Source organism: Agrilus planipennis, unplaced genomic scaffold, assembly GCF_000699045.2.
Source record: "Agrilus planipennis isolate EAB-ADULT unplaced genomic scaffold, Apla_2.0 scaffold144, whole genome shotgun sequence".
Classification (NCBI taxonomy): Eukaryota; Metazoa; Arthropoda; class Insecta; order Coleoptera; family Buprestidae; genus Agrilus; species Agrilus planipennis.
The window spans coordinates 298637-321210 of NW_020438905.1; the positions used below are offsets into that span (position 1 = coordinate 298637).

Consider the following 22574-nt stretch of genomic DNA (forward strand, 5'->3'; position numbering starts at 1 on the left):
AAATAAATGATTAGTTTTCATAGAATATGCTGATGATTTTTTAAATTAAAAGTAATAACTCGTCATATAATTTTATAAAATATTATTTACAGACTGGACAAAAAAAATCAGGATCTCTCTATGAAAGACTGGAGGCTCTCGTTCAGTGACGCTGAACAGTTTTTTTGACACTCTCTTTCAGCAACACCAGAGAGACTCGAGTCTCGCTTTCAGAGACTCTGAGAGACTGAACATTTTTATCTTGCGGTGTTATGCAATAGTTTTCTCCCTTATTTTTGGGAATCAGCAAGATGGATAAAGTAAAGACATACTTTCCATAAGAATATGCTGCATGTGAAAAAGTTCCTTGTAACCCAAGACCGTAATAACACATGTAAAATTTTTATTTTATGACTTAACAACTTCTTGTAGAGCATTCTAAACTTTCTTTCGTCAACTTGTTTTTCTCACAATAAAAAAAAAACAGTGCACGTTAAGCAATGTAATTTCGCTGAATAAAGGAGCAACAACACATAATTTGATGAAATCCCATGCCATCGTTCAAACAAATATATGTATGTATGTGTGACTCACACCTGTACTGGCTTAAATTAAGCGTAACCATGAAAAAGATTAGTAGCTTTATGTACACGGCCTACTGCATGTACCATAGTAAGAAAGGGAATACAGTAACGGTTCCAAAAGTCCAATGAACTTTTATTAAACATGTTTTTGTCTTTAATTCAGAGCTTTTATTTTCCTTTTTTTTTTTTTTCCTTTGGACTTCGTGATGGTTTATTCTACAGGAACATTGGTACTGGTTGGTAATTTTTTTTGTTAATTAATGACCTGTCAATAACGCCGATAGCAGCCGATAATTCGCAATTAGTAGATCAAGAAGATGGATGTAGTCGGCCACTAAAGAATACTGACTGTTATTATACTTACATAATATATGAATTTATACACTAGTGGCGAATTGAGAACCATGCACAGGGAAAAATACGTCGTGGTATAGGAAAATTCGTACAAATACGTTTTGAAATGTAACTATCTCAGAGAGAATAACAAGGATTATGCAGAAATAAATAATCGAATAGCAATAGTAAATGCAATAAAGGGAAAAATATGGGGAATTGTAGAAGTTATTCAAAAATGGTTGGGAAAGAAGGTACTATTCAACACAGTAGGAAGAACTGTTTTATTCTATGGAGTGAAAATCTGTGGGTGCAAAAGCTACAATCAAGTGAAGATATTATTTATAATATACATAAAATAGCCTTTAAAATTGGAAAGAGGCACGCAGTACTTGATTTTAAGATGAGAAGAGAGAAATCAGACATGAAAAAAAAATTAAAGCTTTTACAGGAAGGAGGCATAAGAAAAGAGATATGGAGAAAATGGTAAGGAGGAAACAAGAATATGACAGTTATGGAAAAATTTAGGACAGGAAAACAATGCAATGAGAACAAATTTGGTTGAAAGAGACAAAGATAGAAAATGTAGAGTATGCAGAAGAGAAAATGAGTGTTTAAGTCGTATGACAGAAAAAGATGTGGAAATTTAAATAGGGAGTGAATACACAGCAATATTAAGAGCAGAAGGAAAGGGAGCGACTCCTTTAAAAAATAACTTTAAAAAAGAGAACAGAGTGAGAGATCGGGGAAGAATATAATTTTGTTTTTTGTGATAAATTTAAGTTTAAGTGAATGATTTTTAGTTGGTTTGTATGATAGGCGCTTAGATATGGTTTTAAGGTATTTTGTAAATGCCAATAAAGAAATGTGTAATTTCTATGTTCGGTGAACGATTTTCCTTACCCGTATACGACAGATGTAAAGCGGAACAATTTATTACAATATGTTACTTTCGAGAGGTCCATTGGTACACAGTTCTAATCGTATGGGGTTAACGTAAAGGTCAAGAACAGTTTGTTTTGCTCCAAAAGAATGCAACGAATTGTTAATGAAAAAAGTGCAGTCACTAATAAATATGTAAAGTCAACATATTCTACTTTTGTGGATAAAATCAACTTAGGATTTCCATATTATTTACTGTAACCAACTGTTTCTTTCAACGTATCTAGTGTAACTAAACTAAAGTTATGGGGGTTGAAAGTTGATTATTTTGACAATTTTCATGCACTATAATTCAAATAAAATTCAATAAAAAAATTATTTTCAAGCGGGTGGAGGTGGGGGATCGAAAGAGGGTGGTCACTTGAACAAAACCCGATAACCTAACCTAACCTACCCTATTGATAACGATATTTAAATAATGTTTTATATAACTTTCTCAATATTTTTATGTTTTTTTTTTTACCTTTGAATATTGTTTAAGAATGACTATAAATATTTACATGCCCAGAAATGTATAAAATTAACTTTGAACCCCCCCATAATTTTTTATGAGGGTGAGACCGCCACGAACTTTTTATAGTACAGTGGTGGGGGAGACCTCCTCTTTCGATCCCACCCACACCCACCCATTTCGGGGGTGGGGATCATCATTTAGACCTTTACCCTAGATAATAATATCATAAATTTGATAACTATCACTTTTCTTTAGGATTTTTATCGATTTTCAATAACGAAAACAAAAAGAATAGATAGATGTATCAAAATTAAAAACAATCAGGCAGTTTTGGCCTATATAACTAAATACGTATTCTTTAATTGTCTCAAAATGAATCATCAGAAGCATGTAGGTTAAAATTACACCTACAAAATGCTGTTGGATTATCAAATTTTTGATTAAGTATTATTTCTGGAATTAAACATACGTGCGTCAACTGAGTAACTAAGCAAAGCAAACCGTGCTGATACTTTACAACGTATCATCATATTTTCACAATCGGATGAATATGAGAAAGCGATTTCTTCAAAATTATACCAATTTAGAAACAAATGATAATGGGTACAAAAACTTTCTCTTCATAAAATAATAATATGTTAGAATGTTAATGATAACAACTTAATATTTTCATGGTTTAACATTAATCTGCAAATGTTTTAAAATTTTATAATCACGAATCATATGTTCCAATTAATTTAAATACTATACACGAGTACAATTATTACTACTCCAAAAAATACTTCTTTCTACTTAGGAGCAAATAAATAATGTAAATCGTCACGTCAATCACTCATTATTAATCGAAAAGAAAGTGACAATTAAATAGCGAAAGTTGATTAGCACCATTAAAAATTACATCCAATAACAACATCAGAAAAAAAAAGAAGTAAAATACGAGCCATCTTCTTTGGCTGAATTCTCAGCTGTCTTGATATGTGCTAACGAATGAGTCATCAACCAGATTTTTTAGTCGATCCAGGATGTGAAAGTAACTTTGAAAATATCATCGTACCAATCACGTTCTGGCTATAAAATGTATCTTTTAATAACATCAAACAAATACTTTGGTGTGTACTGTACTCATAACTACTAAAAATAAGATATAAGTAAAGTAAGGTGAATAGTTTGATACAATATGTATGTCAAGGGAACAGTGGCAGTTACAGTTTAAGTTTGATACATACGGAGATAAATACATTTTATTAACAGTGTCAAATAGTTTTCTTAAAAGCTACGACGATCTAATAATCTAATGATTATGGTAAAGAGATTAAAAGAACTGACCACATAATTGGAAATGCCTCAACTTCTGCAATTCTCATGATACATCACACTCTCATTCGTTATTAGTTTCGCTTTAATTTTCACGCCCTGATTCTAAATGGTTTTACTTTCAAGCCGCTATTTTATAATCCAATTAATTAACTTCAAAATGTAAATTTGCAGATGTAAGATGTTTAACTGTATTAAAATTAGCTTTCAATTTCTGAATCTCTCTCGCAAATAAAATTTACAACCGATAGTTTGAGAAAACATTAACCCTGACACAAATCTCCCTCGGAACGTAGCTATATATTACCTTTACGTTTTTGCATAATATTAAATTAATAACAGGTAATAATAACACAAACCATTATAGAAGTTGTAGGAATTGTAAAAAGTTTCCCGATACAGAACAATGAGAATTGCTCACGACAGATAAAAGTCAAGGACAAACTACACAAATTCTTGAAATCACAAAGCATAATCTGCTAATACACGAATCATCTCATAATCTTTGTGACAACCGGCACCACAACTTTTCGTTGTAACCAGGTAATCGTAAAATCTAACCTGTCGTTATTTACAAAATTGGTTAACATTTAGAAACACTGCCCATAAACGTCGCATGATAATAAACCAATATTTACATTCAGACTTTTCAAAAGGAAGACGCGTCGTTCAAGGGAAAGTGAAATATGAAACGTGACAAAATCGTATAAAGTACGGCCTGAAAATTTAAATACGAAACACGAACATGTACATTTGTGTATATGTAGAAAACTATTTATCAAGCAGATGTTAATAAAGTTTCTGCCTGTTGAATAAAGAAAGGAGTTAAAAGGCAAACTTCCGCGGCCAAAGTTCTTACTGATGTTTGAGATTGTTCAATTGTGACGTTACGCGTTACGCTTCGTAACATATTCTGCGATCCCTAGAATATAAGTCACCATTAATTACCCCGATACCTCCTCCTTACGATATTACTATTTCCACTACAAATCTAGTCCAGTCCATAATTGTAAATTACTCTAAAATAAATATTATTACAGTACTATTCACATCGAAGACGCCATCAACATCATTAAAGACAGTACAACTGTAAGGATAGATGTGCAAGGGTAAAATATTAGTATGCTTACATTTGCAGATGATATAGCAGTATTAACATCTAGCAAGGAGGACCTAATAGAGATAGCTTTAAATAAAATGGAAGCGGTACTGACAGATCAGTGCTGTATGAAAATAAATAAAAGTAAAACTAAAATACTGATATGCAAGGGAAGAAAAAGTAGGGAAAGAGCGAATATAAAGATAGGAGACGAAAAATTAGAAGAAGTGGCTGATTTTAGATACCTAGGAAGTCAGATAAGTGAGGATGGAAGGAGTAGTAGGGATATAAAGCAGAGGATAGCGCAGGGTCGTGTCGCCTTTAATAAAAAGAAGTCACTTCTATGCTCGCGAACGGTTAATTTAGAAATTCGAAAAAGGTTGTTAAAGGTGTATGTTTGGAGCACGGCGTTGTACGGGTGCGAAACATGGACAGTGGGAGCGGCGGAAAAGAAAAGGTTAGAAGCGTTCGAAATGTGGTGTTATAGGCGGATGATGAGGATATCGTGGGTAGAAAAGGTTAGAAATGAAGAGGTATTGGAAAGAATAGGAGAACAGAGGACTCTATGGAAGTCAATAAAAAATAGGCGAGATAGGTTGGTAGGACACCTTCTCAGGCATGAAGGTCTAGTCAGAGACATATTAGAGGCAGAAACAGGAGTTAGGAAGGGTAGAGGTAGACGTAGATTAGATTACTCTTCGCAAATAGTTAAGGAAGTGGCCTGTTCTAGTTTTAGGGAAATGGGAAGTTTAGCTCAGGATAGGAAAGAGTGGAGGTCCAACCAGTCTTAGGACTGACGACCTTATGATGATGATGACTATTCACAAGAGGCAAAATATCTAATTAAACTACTCCTGAACGTACAAGGTACAATAAATAATAAACATAAAAAGTAAAGAATGTTACAAAATGTATATTTTAGTAAGTATTGATCTGTACCGAGCAGTGTGATCTAGATCGATTTCCGGGTTTCTCATTCAAAAGCTTCTGTAATTTGCTTGGATCATTTAGGCAGGTGCTAGGGCAGTACAATTTCACACTTCGCGTTTGTTTTCATTTTGTACATTACATCCGTCTCCCACCGACTACTACCCTCCTATTTCCATGAATCCAAAATTAAAGATTGCCTTACACTGTACCCTCCGGCTTTACGCAATATTAGATCTGAGAGATTGCTCGTCCACCAACATTAGCAGCAGGATAAACACTCAAAAGTTTTTTAGTAACTATTTATTAAAAGTTAAGTAACTCCGCAGACTATGAGACTTAACATAAAATAAGTCACACCACAAAATGATCAACAAAGGGTATATGCTGCCATGTTGGAGTGCAAGGATTTTCTAAGGAACTAATTTTATAAATGGAGTCAAAAAAACTTTACAATCAGTATTACTTCAGTACTGTTATTCAAAACTATTTTAAAATTTAAATATTAAGTACAAGTTGAACAGTATATTTAGTGAAACATGTATAGCCTTTGAATTTTGAATACAAAAGTCACCTTTTGCAAGTTGAACAATGTTAAATAATGTTGAAATCACTATTATTTACTTACTGTATATTGTAAAAAGAAAATATCCAATTATTTTTATGATCTAGAGCAGTAAAAGGGAGAAAGACAAAACGCCAATATAATGACCTTAAAGATTAGGAAATTAATAAAGTAACCAGGTGTTCTTTAATATGGCAATAGACAAAAAAAAATACTTTCTAGCAGTTACAATTTTCGTTGTGTTGTTTGAATATAGAATAACGCAACTGCGGCCACCATATAATACAGCGGTTTCTCCAATATTACACCGATTTAGAAACAACTAATAACTCTCTCTTCTTTTAAAAATAATAAGATGTCAAAATGTTAATGGTACCTCTAATAAGAAACATTTTACTAATGATTAGTCCAATGATCATCTTTCCGATACATTCAATCGTTTTGTATTTTAATGGTAACACTATGTTAAATGCTACATATTTTAATAAAAGATTAGTATGCTTAGATTTGCAGATGATACACCAGTATTAGCATCTAGCAAGAACGAGTTAAAGATATCTTTAAATAAAACGGAAGCGGTATTGACAAAACAGTATTGTATAAAAATAAATAAAAGTAAAACAAAAATAAATAAAAAGAAGTCTCTTCTATGCTCCCGAAAGATTAATTTAAAAATTCGACAAAGATTGTTAAAGGTGCATGTTTGTAGCGCGGCGCTATAAGGGTGCGAAACATGGACGGTGGGTGCAACGGAAATGAAAAAGGTTAGAAGCGTCTGAAATGTGGTGTTACGGACGAATGATAAGGATACCGTGGATAAAGAAGGTTAGAAATGAAGGTTGACAGGACACCTTCTCAGGCATGAAGGTCTAGTCAAACATATTAGAGGCAGAAACAGGAGTTAAGAGCCGTAGAGGTAGACCTAGATTAGATTACTGTTTGGAAATAGTTAAGGATGTAGGATGTTCTAGTTTTACGGAAATGCGAAGATTATCTCAGGATAGGAGAGAGTGGAGGTGCGTGTTCAACCAGTCTTAGAACTGAGGACCTTATGATGATGATTAGCGAATAAGTCGTTACATAGTAAAGCAGTAGCTTAAGCAACAAGTACATTAACGCACTCCAACAATATTCTTAGGTAAATAATAATGATGATCGATAGCGTTAATCGAATTTACCTCTTTATATAGGTCACACTGGTATTCTAATGTTAATCAGCCAGTTAAAATATGTCAAGTTCTAAATACACGGCAAATCAGGGCTAATTTAATAACGTAAATCTTAAAGTATTAAATAACTACTATTAACTACTTTCTGACGTCTTCTGTAGGTAATATTTCTGACGCATTTTAACTAAATGTTTCTAAATCATTCATAATGTCTATAATGAAACAACAATGAAAGATGTATTACACTTTTAAATTTATCAATCACAAACATGTCACATTTAAATTTGGGGCGTATATTCCACCCCCAAGTGAGGAAAATTCCAAGACGATAAAAATTAACGCAACCTCGTTATTTCGATCAGATATTTTTAACTTTTTAGTTTGTCAACATAGATAAAATATTGAAGTCGGTATTAGTACCTATTACTAGTTGACTTGGATTTTCATAGTTGCTAGTTGACTTCATATCAAGCAATTTAAAACATTTGATGATATATACCTATGCATGAACTTTGTTTACACAATTATGATAACATTGACAATGGAAATACTCGAGGCATCACAGATTACCCTCAAACATTTACTAAAGAAAATATGTTTCACCGTCCATTTCATTGATAAATAATCAGAAGCTTCATTCCATTATTTTCGATCTTGTTGTAAAGCATAAACAGTACATACTCTCGGTTCAATAGCAAAGCTATTTTCCAATGGATTTCAATTTTACGTCATAACAAATTTTCTGTAAGGAATTACGATTTTCAATTTTAAATTTTTGTGTGTGCAAGACATTTCTTGAAAAGAGTCGATTCAGATATATGTTCATGACAATCTTAGGTGATGATGCAAGATAAATTCGCCATCGCCAGTAGATAAAATTGATAATCTAGAAAATTTGAAAAACAGAACATTTTTGTCTACAGGTACATTTAAGATTTTTATTTACAACGAAGGATGGAAACAATTTTTTATTGTGTTATTATTACACTAGACAGCCAGATCTACAATATAAATATGGAAAGGCCAGATTCCTTTTAGCTTCCGCTCTTATTGAAAAACAAACTTTTGTATTTATTTTTCAAAAAGTACTTACTAGTCTTGAAAAAACTCAAATCGTCTTGAAGAACTCTTTATAAAAAACACTCGCTTGATTTTCCAAATACTACTTCATTTGAACTTAGGTAGTTTAAGAAATACAGTCGAACTTCGATAACTCGAATTTTTGATAAGTCGAACCAAATTGGTTGGCAATAGTGTCAATAGTAGAAAATGCGTGTAAATTTGTCTTGATTACTCGAACTTCGATTACTCGAATATCTTGATAACTCGAACGAAATATTTTGCGCCAACTTCGATAAGTCGAATTTTCTGGGGGAATCCCCTAATTACGGTCGATTTTAACCCATCTTTTTTAACGTATTTATGCAGGCAGTTCAGTTTCTGCGCTTGCTGAGTTCACTTGTTTGACTTACTAGTTACTACTAAGTAAAACTAACTAAAAAGTAAAAAATACTGTGCCTATTTCATTTATATATTACATTAAAGATATTTTTGCGTGTGTTAATGTCATCAAAACGTACTTTGTCTGTTGGTCAAAAATTTAAGCTTATAGAGGAAGTGGAAATATATATGTAACTTTGAAGTACGGTATTCCGACAAGTACAGTGTCTACTGTTTTAAACAATAAGCACTCAATTATCACCGCAGTGTGAGTTTAAATGAAATTGAAGCTTTTTTCGAAAACCAAAATAAGAAATCAGTTCGTCAGTCACAAATAACTGACTTTTTTACAGTAAAATAGTAAATACATACATATATGTATATATGTACTTCATATGTACATACTTATTATGTATGTAAAAATATGTTGATAGTACTGTTTCATAATTTTTGTTATTCCTTTGAAAAGCATAGATATTAAGGCACTTATGTAACATTTAACCAATTTTTACTGAAATAAATACATAAATGTTCATTCACAAAGAAATACTAATTAAAGAAGTATTATTTGATAACTCGAAGTTTTTATGTGTCACGTCTCCAATTTNAAATAAGAAATCAGTTCGTCAGTCACAAATAACTGACTTTTTTACAGTAAAATAGTAAATACATACATATATGTATATATGTACTTCATATGTACATACTTATTATGTATGTAAAAATATGTTGATAGTACTGTTTCATAATTTTTGTTATTCCTTTGAATAGCATAGATATTAAGGCACTTATGTAACATTTGACCAATTTTTACTGAAATAAATAGATAAATGTTCATTCACAAAGAAATACTAATTAAAGAACTATTATTTGATAACTCGAAGTTTTTATGTGTCACATCGCAGTTGGAATATCGAAGTTCGACTGTATGTATACACAATTTTTGTAAGTTAGCAGTAAGGTTTCCACAAAGAACGCACCTTCTCTTAATGCTTTAAAAACTGAAGCATCTAATAAAGTTATTACGCACTATTTCTTCAAATGGCATTTAATATTTTAATATGCACAAATCGTATTATATCATACATAATAAATACCTGTTTGCTGCTACGCCTGGATTTTATTAATAGGTACAACAAACCCAAATAAGCAGGTGTTACTGATTATGATTATTGAATAATGAAATCGATTCTTCAGCCTTTACCAACCTAAACGACATTTAAACAAACTACGCATAAATTAACATATTAAATAGGTGGAAGTGCAGAGGTGTACGTTCAACTGTAGATATATTATTACTCTGGTTATAGTTATAATATATTACATCGTATAGCTCATTTGTCACTGATCTACTTTTAACTTTCTTTAAGCCCAAAACCGTGGGCAACGAGATTAATATCTGGGTCAAAGAACTTCCACCACGGTTGCACAAAACTGTATAAATGACAACATAACGGTTTCGTTTAGGACAAAACAAATTAGCTGCACAACAAAATACCACTATAAATAACCAATAGAAAATAAAGAAAGAGTGACCCAAAATTTGCTTTCATTTTTGTGACTTGATATAGGGCAGTTACTTAAATCACGACAAGGTAGAACATAAGAACAGTTTCCAAAATACTTTTTTTGTCATCGATTGATACAACGCTAATGAAAATTCATTTTCACATTAATATTTCATATTAACCACTATTAATATTTAAAAATGTCATGAGTTTGCTTTGTTTTTTATTAATTTCTAGAATTCGCTTCCATATTTAAAATAACTTACTTTACTTAGATAATGTTTTACTAAATGCAAAATTAGAATCTTCAAACATTATTTCATTTTTGTTGAAGAAACTTTTCATCAGATGATAGTGATTTGCTGATGTTTTTGTTTCATCTCGCTGTCCCATTTACATTTATCGTTAATATTTCATATTAACCACTATTAATATTTAAAAATGTCATGAGTTTGTTTGTTTTTTATTAATTTCTAGAATTCGCTTCCATATTTAAAATAACTTACTTTACTTAGATAATGTTTTACTAAATGCAAAATTAGAATCTTCAAACATTATTTCATTTTTGTTGAAGAAACTTTTCATCAGATGATAGTGATTTGCTGATGTTTTTGTTTCATCTCGCTGTCCCATTTACATTTATCGTTAATCATTTAGATACCTCAAGTTTTCTTTATTTCTATAAAACAATAGGTATATAAAAAGGCACTAATCTTCCAACTGAAACCATTCATTGTTTCAACGAAATATAGTATCTGGCAGAATGAAGCAAATAAAACTTTACGAAGAAAGTTACTCACAAAACATTTCTAGCGTTAACTCCACAAAAGGATGACGCAATTCGGCTATAATTATGAAATTCACTTCGTAAGTTAATTAGTTCATGTTGATAGCCTGGTGCTCATTCTAGTAATATAAATAAGCATGCCAACTCACATACAGGTAAATGAATAATAAAAGTTTCGTGATCAAAGAAAAGTAATCCCAGTTACGTATCACATATTAATTAAACACAAAAATTAATGAAAATGTAAAATTTTTGTGTTTTAATGATTAACAGAAATTTTTCTCGAATTTTCTCTAACCCGAACATCGAGTTTCACTTCATTTTTTCATTCACTTCTTGTCTTGTCAATTTCTACTTTGCTTGACTCTTGTCATGCTGGATGACAAGACTCTTACTATATTGTTTATTCTTGCTGTCTTGGGGAGTCCCAAAGTCTGATTTGTCCAATTCATGGAAGAAGGACTATGATAAAGAGTAAAACTCTTGCTTCTTGCTAACAATACGAGTAATTCTTGCAACAAGAACAATACGAGAACAAGAAGGTCGTGTAAGTGTAACATTATTATGCCTTCATCGCCACATTTTCAGGTATTTTTAGCATCAATATTATAATCTAATTAATATGAATGCGAATGTGAGTTTATTTGTTTGTTACCATTTCATTCTATAACTACATAACCCATCATCATGAAATTTTGTGCACATACTATCAAAAGTACAAGAAAGAACATAGGGTACATTTTATCCCAAAAAAATACTGTTCCAGAGGGATAGAAATATTAGTTTTATGTGGTCGTCGATTCAGGACATCAACGCGAAAGAAGCCATGGGTAAAAGGTTGTTGTTAAATATTTTTTAAAAACCATCAATAATTTCATTCAAATATTTCAATTTGTAAAATAAATTACTCTTGCGAAAAAGTATACGTGCAAGTAATTACACATACATATTCATACAAATAAAATGAATAAATTCAAGTAATGTATATTTCTTTAGTGTGAAAGTAAATTACACAGACAACAGATAAACAATAGCATGCTTGACACAAGGATGTATCGAACGTACACACTTGCTACCAGCCATTATAGTTATGCACATAAATGCTTAAATGCATAAAGTACAGGTGTGGGTGTGTTTTAATTATACGTACTGAATTTAAAGTAACTACCTACCTATCTTACTTGATTTTTAAACGCGGTAATCGGGAAATCGATCACGTGATCGTTTTATTGATGCATAAACGTGTTACAATCGAGGATACGAAAGTAAAATTTTAACCTATTTTGTTTTGGTTATTAGGAAAAAGTAAACAGGAATAGAAATTCCGCAATTTTCACAAATTCGCCAATAGTATACAAGTTTTAGTGCCAATGATGTGCAGATTCGATTATTTTTGCCAACTGATTGATTGCGGACCAGGGTCCTGCGGATATTAAGGATCCCCAGCCTCTATTGAAGACAANCAATAGAAAATAAAGAAAGAGTGACCCAAAATTTGCTTTCATTTTTGTGACTTGATATAGGGCAGTTACTTAAATCACGACAAGGTAGAACATAAGAACAGTTTCCAAAATACTTTTTTTGTCATCGATTGATACAACGCTAATGAAAATTCATTTTCACATTAATATTTCATATTAACCACTATTAATATTTAAAAATGTCATGAGTTTGCTTTGTTTTTTATTAATTTCTAGAATTCGCTTCCATATTTAAAATAACTTACTTTACTTAGATAATGTTTTACTAAATGCAAAATTAGAATCTTCAAACATTATTTCATTTTTGTTGAAGAAACTTTTCATCAGATGATAGTGATTTGCTGATGTTTTTGTTTCATCTCGCTGTCCCATTTACATTTATCGTTAATCATTTAGATACCTCAAGTTTTCTTTATTTCTATAAAACAATAGGTATATAAAAAGGCACTAATCTTCCAACTGAAACCATTCATTGTTTCAACGAAATATAGTATCTGGCAGAATGAAGCAAATAAAACTTTACGAAGAAAGTTACTCACAAAACATTTCTAGCGTTAACTCCACAAAAGGATGACGCAATTCGGCTATAATTATGAAATTCACTTCGTAAGTTAATTAGTTCATGTTGATAGCCTGGTGCTCATTCTAGTAATATAAATAAGCATGCCAACTCACATACAGGTAAATGAATAATAAAAGTTTCGTGATCAAAGAAAAGTAATCCCAGTTACGTATCACATATTAATTAAACACAAAAATTAATGAAAATGTAAAATTTTTGTGTTTTAATGATTAACAGAAATTTTTCTCGAATTTTCTCTAACCCGAACATCGAGTTTCACTTCATTTTTTCATTCACTTCTTGTCTTGTCAATTTCTACTTTGCTTGACTCTTGTCATGCTGGATGACAAGACTCTTACTATATTGTTTATTCTTGCTGTCTTGGGGAGTCCCAAAGTCTGATTTGTCCAATTCATGGAAGAAGGACTATGATAAAGAGTAAAACTCTTGCTTCTTGCTAACAATACGAGTAATTCTTGCAACAAGAACAATACGAGAACAAGAAGGTCGTGTAAGTGTAACATTATTATGCCTTCATCGCCACATTTTCAGGTATTTTTAGCATCAATATTATAATCTAATTAATATGAATGCGAATGTGAGTTTATTTGTTTGTTACCATTTCATTCTATAACTACATAACCCATCATCATGAAATTTTGTGCACATACTATCAAAAGTACAAGAAAGAACATAGGGTACATTTTATCCCAAAAAAATACTGTTCCAGAGGGATAGAAATATTAGTTTTATGTGGTCGTCGATTCAGGACATCAACGCGAAAGAAGCCATGGGTAAAAGGTTGTTGTTAAATATTTTTTAAAAACCATCAATAATTTCATTCAAATATTTCAATTTGTAAAATAAATTACTCTTGCGAAAAAGTATACGTGCAAGTAATTACACATACATATTCATACAAATAAAATGAATAAATTCAAGTAATGTATATTTCCTTAGTGTGAAAGTAAATTACACAGACAACAGATAAACAATAGCATGCTTGACACAAGGATGTATCGAACGTACACACTTGCTACCAGCCATTATAGTTATGCACATAAATGCTTAAATGCATAAAGTACAGGTGTGGGTGTGTTTTAATTATACGTACTGAATTTAAAGTAACTACCTACCTATCTTACTTGATTTTTAAACGCGGTAATCGGGAAATCGATCACGTGATCGTTTTATTGATGCATAAACGTGTTACAATCGAGGATACGAAAGTAAAATTTTAACCTATTTTGTTTTGGTTATTAGGAAAAAGTAAACAGGAATAGAAATTCCGCAATTTTCACAAATTCGCCAATAGTATACAAGTTTTAGTGCCAATGATGTGCAGATTCGATTATTTTTGCCAATTGATTGATTGCGGACCAGGGTCCTGCGGATATTAAGGATCCCCAGCCTCTATTGAAGACAACGGGCAATATTTTAAATTTATAAAATAAANAAATTAAATCTTTTTATTTGCCCAACAAGTTTTCCAATTCAAAGACAGCTGTAATTAGCCTCACAGGATAAATCATAAATTAAGTTGAAAATTAAAAATCACAGACTAAATTAAAAGTTAATACCACAAGAACACATTAAAATGAGGAATAAAATAATGAAATGTAACGGTTTTACGTACTTAATACTAATACTAATCTTGATAAAGTTCCCAACCTAGGAGCGAAACGTTGGCTTAATTTGCAAATAAATCCAAAAATACTGACCAAAAAAAGTTCACAGTTTTTATTTAAGTTTAAACAGTCTGAGTAATTGTAGATAATTTAATCAAAATACCTTTAATTCTTACAATGGCAGATCACTCAATAATAAAAGAAAGAATTTAGTTCAAATTTTCCCATTGATAAAAGAAAGGTGTCGTGTTGGAACTTTGCATAAAATACGTATTTTCTTAAGAGATTTTAACACGTTTTTAGCAGTTTTAGTAGTATTTAAATTGCTCCTGAACAGTTACAAATGCTTCTACATATACGGTCTTTTTAGACAAAATCATCAACATATAATTTTATTAGTCCAACGTGAAATGAATGAACCAATAAAAGAGGCATTCGTCTGACAATGCCTTACACAATTTGCAAATTTGTCGATTTCTTTTAAAAAGATAACTGTAAAAGAGAGGCGAGTGTCTGTACACTGTAATTACGAAAAAGTAGTTAATAGTGTTAGATAACTATTAAAATTAGTTATAAAAAATTTAATTATACAGGTAGTTAACAGTGATACTCAAATGAACAAAAAATAGTTACGGTAAAGGGATATTCAAATATCTATATTCAATCCTAAAAATAAAACAAGGATGACGCAATTCGGCTATAATTATGAAATTCACTTCGTAAGTTAATTAGTTCCTGTTGATAGCCTGGTGCTCATTCTAGTAATATAAATAAGCATGCCAACTCACATACAGGTAAATGAATAATTAAAGTTTCGTGATCAAAGACTAAGTAATCCAAGTTACGTATCACATATTAATTAAACACAAAAATTAATGAAAATGTAAAATTTTTGTTTTAACAATTAATAGAAATTTTTCTCGAATTTTCTCTAACCCGAACATCGAGTGATGCACAAAGCAAGATTTTTTGTTTCCTTATTAACTTCTTGTCTTGTCAATTTCTACCTTACTTGACTCTTGTCATGCTGGATGACAGGACTCTTACTATATTGTTTATTCTTGCTGTCTTGGGGAGTCCCCAAGTCTGATTTGTCTAAATTAGCTTCTTGCTAACTTCTTGACAAGAAATCTTGCTCTTCCTAACAATACGAGTAATTCTTGCAACAAGAACAATACGAGAACAAGAAGCTCCTGTAAGTGTAACACTATACTCTCTATACCTCATCTCCACATCAATATTATAATCTAACTAATATAAATGCGAATGTAAGTTTGTTTGTTACCATTTTACGCCATAACTACACCACCGATGAACATGAAATTTTGTGCACAAATTGTCAAAGGTACAATAAAGAACATAGGGTACATTTTATCNTATTTTATAATTAAAATACCAAAGGTGAAACATACAATCTCTCTTCATATACGAAAATGTCACTGATTTATCGATCGATTTATTTAAAGCCTATTTCATAGAACCTGCCCTTCACATAGGTCTTAATTCTGTCCAGTAAAAGCTTGCACGTCATTGGTGACATTTAAACATCCAAATGGGTTCACTATCTGGCTTTATCAGCCACCACCTTTCCGGTTATAGAGTTCATTCCCTTTTAAAAGGGTACACCTAGTCATCGTTGGAAAAGTATTTTTAGAGACCTATTCGATTATACATGTACAACTGAACTACAACCCTTTTAAATTAAGAATGATACTCTTATGTCAGAAAAAGTGTTGAAGAGATGATGTATGTGTAAAATATTTATTATTACTGAAACAACAGAAAGGGGTACCGCATATGTTTTCGTCCTTGATGCAATGGAAAAAAAAGGTCGTAGAAAACGATCAAAAATTAACTTTTCGGTTAAAAATTGTATGAAAACTGTCAAAAATGTGTAAAACGACATAATGTCGATCGATTTAAATGTTTATGAACCAGGGTTGTTTTGTAAAATGTCATCCGATATTTAGAAATTAAACGCTCAAAAACCGTTTTGGATGTTTTATAGTCGAGTATTATGACATTTAATATCCAAAAAGTTGATCCATTAATCAAAATCTTTAAAAGTAAAGTAAAAATTGCCGATTTTGACGTACTCAAGGTGATAGAAAACAATTGCGGAAAAGTGGGCCGGTTTAAACAACTACATTCGGGAATACAGTTGGTTGCATATATCTACATGTACTACGAAAACGATTGTGAAATGTACAGCAAAAGGTACCACCGTCCAAATTCGTAAGGACCCAGCAAGTTTATTGCATTAGTGTTAAAAGGTAATTTGTCAATTAGAGAGGTGAATGAGAACGTTGAGGCAAATCAACAAAACAAAAGATTTTGTATGCACCACGTTTCGGAAACGCTGAAGATGAATAATAGAAGGAAAGCCCAGTGAACGTCGTATTTTCACGGAAAACGATCGATGCTATGCACAAGCACATAGGGTCGCTTACAGGTTACCGACCATGGCAATGCACGCACCACTCGTATATATATGTAATATGTGCAAGTTGGCTTTGGAGAGAAGGATCAATAAACTACATCTCTCTGAACGAAAGGACTTTCGTATTTAGTACAAACCTAGGAATAACTACTAAAATGCGTTTGTATTATTCAAAAATCAATCATAAAAATGCAGTTTTAATTAAGATTGTTTGAAAAGAAAGTAATTATTATGTTGATGGACTTATTCTACACAAGCTATAAAGGGATTGTGCCCTAAGGATTTCGTACCGTATCGCATCAAGAGTATGAAATAACCGGGTCAGTTTAAGTTTGCAATAAAAAATAATTATTATTATTATACAGCCCACATATTTTGCAAAACAAAAAATATAATCTCATTCTTATCAAACCTGCATATGCAAGGCGAATTTTATCAACATAACAGTCAATGTAAATTAAACAGAGATTACAATTAAATTAACCGAGCATCTATCCGTTTCTTGGTTATTTGTTCTAATTATAGGACTGTTTAAAATACACAAGGGGAAGCTAAAAGTTCTCTTTCAGTACAATAAAAATTAATGTATTAGGGATACTGATTCTTAAATTGACTGGAAACATACATATACTTTAGGAATATGCATTAATTTGCCAAGGGTAGTTTAGAACATCCCGTAGAGAAAGTAATCGTTGCCCTCTTGTGTAATTGATATTTGAGAGCAAGACAATGGCATAAAGGCGTCTCAAATACAAAAAGAAACCTATGCACTTCACGAAAAAGTATTACAGTTAATTACCCATTCGAGCTATACGGTCATTTTTATCACTTCAGTATCAGTTTTCAACACATATGGGTGGTAAATATCTTGTTAGCGGATTGTATACGAATACACAGTCTTACTGCACATTTCTATTGGGGTATTTCATTCACTAAAGGGAGGAACACAAAATGCAGTGAAATTTAATCATTATTAAGGATGTTTTTTTAACGAAATACCTTCTATAGTTTGAGTCATGTAAAGTGACTGCCCCTGGAATTATAAACTTGTGGCAAAACATTTTAACTTTGTTTACCACCTGTGTCCGCAAAGCTCAAAGCTGTTTGAAAGCTTTCATAGGGATTTTTTCAAATATTATTATTCAGGTTAGTGATGCTTCTGTCAAGTTTTAGCTACAAAGAGACTCGATAAGGATTATCAATTGTCCTTGACATAAAGCGTCCTCTTTATTAGTGAAGATGTTGGATAATCGGCAAAATAAGCTCATAATCTCTTGGAAGTTTTACTACAACAGACGCCACTTAATGTGATTCAGACTATATTCGTTCTTCTGATCAGAAAGTAGACATCGGTCTCCTATTTACAGGTAATGTCTTAGATTTAATATTATAAGCCCCGCTTGATCGATGTTAAAACTGACCTAGAATCTAGATCAAATTGATTGACTATAATTATCAATAACAATCTCAATTAATTTTCGTTTAGGATCATGGGTAATTCACAGGATTTTACTCACTCCAACCAACAACTTCATTTGGGTCTACACAAAGTTAATTGAGTTGTAAATGCTTAAAATTCAATCATGACATCGTAGTGTTGTGTCCGTACACAAACCGTAAAGAGAAATTAGAAAAGAAGACCACAAAAGTCGATGATAATGAATAAAACTCGCATATGAAGGTTCATTTTACTTTTACAGCCGTTACCAATGAAATTTTTATAGCTGACAGGTACATCATCGCTAAAAATACCTGCAATGTGGGACATGAACTTATGCGATGCCCTGGTTCCGGTAGGTTTATAGATAAAACATTAAAAATAAAACAGCTAAAAAGTGTACGTTGCGACGACCACTATTGCAGAAAATACCACACGAAGACTATAAAAAAGAAATTCTATGAAGTTAATCATGTCAAGTGCACATTACGTGATACCTAGATGGCTGGTGATATGGACTAACCGCAAGTAGTCCTCTAAAACATTTGTGCAATTCGAAGTGGTTATTGTTAGAACCCATTAAAACAAAATATTTATTTACTTTAAGAAAAAGAAAACAAGTATCTCTGTGTAATTAGATTCTAGTGTTCAATCTTAAAAATAAAATTATCAGTCAAGGGGTCAAGTCTATGTGTAGTTCGCAAAATTTACTGTTGGATTAATATCAAGAAATTACATTGTACAATATTTCCATGGCACATAACCATTGGAGATAATTAATTTTTCAAATGTCTAATACGTAGTAATATTCACTTATTTGCAATACTCACAGCTTCGTGAATAATATTTTGGAGCACTGCTAACGAAAATTCGACAGTATTTTATAACAAACAATGTGACTACTGCATTTAATTTCCACATAACAATCCCCAAACTCATGTTGTTACATTAGTTATGGAGAAAAAAGAAAAAGGAAGATATTAACTCCTTGATATCCTGAGCTAATCTTCCCATTTCCCTAAAACTAGAACAGCCTAAGTCTATCTATTCTCCTCTTAACTCCTGTTGCTGCCTCTAATATGTCTCTGACTTAGACCTTCATGTCTGAGAAGGTGTCCTACCAACCTTAGAACCTTTTCTAGGGGGAGCAATGAGCTTGCTAGGGGGGAGTGGCCCCTGGGCCCTACCTATCTACGTCTACGCTGAATTCACTTCATCCACAAGAAGTTGTCGCTTCAACAGACTTCCATCCTCATTCTTAGCATTCTTTCCAAGTTCTCATCATCATAAGGTAGTCAGTCCTAAGATTGATTGGACACGCACCAACATTCTTTCCTATTCTGAGCCAATCTTCCCATTTCCTTAAAACTAGAACAAATCACATCCTTAACTATTTACGAACAGTAATCTAATCTAGGTCTACCTCTACCCCTCCTAAGTCCCGTTTAGCCTCTAATATGTCTCTGACTTAGACCTTCATGCCTGAGAAGAAATAACCAACCTATCTCGCCTATTTCTTATTGAGTTCCATACAGTCCTCTGTTCTCCTATTCTTTCTAATACCTCTTCATTTCTAACCTTCTCTATCCGCGGTATCCTCATCATTCGCCTGTAACACCACATTTCGAATGCTTTTAACCTTTTCTTTTCCTCCTAGCCCATCTTCCATGTTTCGCAACCGTACAACGCCGCGCTCCAAACATACACCTTTAACAATCTTTTTCAAATTTCTAAATTAATCGTTCGCGTTAGAAGTGACTTCTTTTTATTGAAAACGACTCGACCCTGCGCTATCCTCTGCTTTACATCCCCACTACTCCTTCCGTCCTGACTTATCTGACTTCCTAGATACCTAAAATCAGCCACTTCTTCTAATCTTTCATCTCCTATCTTTACATTCGCTCTTTCCGTATTTTTTCTTCTTAAATAAAGATAAATAATAATTTGAAATATAAAACGTCTTCAGAACGATCACTNACCAATTTTTACTGAAATAAATAGATAAATGTTCATTCACAAAGAAATACTAATTAAAGAACTATTATTTGATAACTCGAAGTTTTTATGTGTCACATCGCAGTTGGAATATCGAAGTTCGACTGTATGTATACACAATTTTTGTAAGTTAGCAGTAAGGTTTCCACAAAGAACGCACCTTCTCTTAATGCTTTAAAAACTGAAGCATCTAATAAAGTTATTACGCACTATTTCTTCAAATGGCATTTAATATTTTAATATGCACAAATCGTATTATATCATACATAATAAATACCTGTTTGCTGCTACGCCTGGATTTTATTAATAGGTACAACAAACCCAAATAAGCAGGTGTTACTGATTATGATTATTGAATAATGAAATCGATTCTTCAGCCTTTACCAACCTAAACGACATTTAAACAAACTACGCATAAATTAACATATTAAATAGGTGGAAGTGCAGAGGTGTACGTTCAACTGTAGATATATTATTACTCTGGTTATAGTTATAATATATTACATCGTGCAGCTCATTTGTCACTGATCTACTTTTAACTTTCTTTAAGCCCAAAACCGTGGGCAACGAGATTAATATCTGGGTCAAAGAACTTCCACCACGGTTGCACAAAACTGTATAAATGACAACATAACGGTTTCGTTTAGGACAAAACAAATTAGCTGCACAACAAAATACCACTATAAATAACGCTAAATAACCAATAGAAAATAAAGAAAGAGTGACCCAAAATTTGCTTTCATTTTTGTGACTTGATATAGGGCAGTTACTTAAATCACGACAAGGTAGAACGTATTAAGAACACGTTAAGCAACAGTTTCCAAAATACTTTTTTTGTCATCGATTGATACAACGCTAATGAAAATTCATTTTCACATTAATATTTGAAATCTCAATTCGACGATTAATCGATTTGAGATTTCCATTTTTAATTTTCTGGAATATATATCTATAATAATAGCGCACCTTGTGAACTTATAGTAGTCATGAAGATTTCTTTATTTAAGGAATATGGATCAAAAAACTCCAAACCAACTGAAATGTTTTCGTTGTAATTCATGTGGAAAACCTCTAACATTAGGACCTGTGTCTATTCATGTAGACGGAATGTTTTACTGTGAAAAATGTAGCTCAAGATATGCATATGCAGGAAACAACTCTTTTTATAACACCACTCTTGGTGCAGCATTGTATAGACATACGTTTAAATGTGGCAATAATGGGTGTAATGAGGACATCCCCTTGCTCCAAACCAAGATGCACGAAGATAACTGCAGATTTAAACCAATACCGTGTGTACTTTCACACTGCAATTGGCTCAAAAGCAAAGGAGATTTTCTTGATCATTTTCGCTTAAGTCACGGTCAGTTTTATTGTAAAGAAAATGAAAATATTATGTTCGACATTCAAGGCAAACAGAAAGAGAAATTCGTTATGATTGATAATTATTGCTTTATTAAAATGTATACCTCTGAAGATGGGACTACTTTAAATTTTGCTGTTTGTAAAATACAAAACAATTTCGAAAGCTGTAAAATTGATATATTCGATAAGGATCTAAATTATATGGGTAAATATGCTAGAAATGCCGAAGCATTTGATGAAAATTTCACAAATTGTAATTGTGTAGTCTCTTTTCCACATATTGATAAGTTTTTTAGTACTTCAAGTGTATTAAATATTCAAATTACTTGTAAAAACAGTTATTAACAATAAAATTTCCCTGATAAATAATATTTAGTATTGCCTTTTTATTAAATAAAATACCAACAATGGCGCGGTAAACGCCATCTGTAGTACAGTGCTACATTTAGAGGAATTCAATATGCTCAACAAAGTCCATTTTAATAGATAGATATCTACCTGCTGAACTGAATTCACGGTGTAGTTCACCACTACGTGATAGGCACGTTACCAAAATCGAACAAA

General features: G+C 32.0%; 1 protein-coding gene across 7 annotated transcripts in view; it reads right to left on the reverse strand.

Moving 5' to 3' along the window:
- Positions 1 to 22574, reverse strand: part of LOC108737716 (supervillin) — a 216405-nt gene that overhangs the window by 10365 nt on the left and 183466 nt on the right. The window lies entirely within an intron of this gene.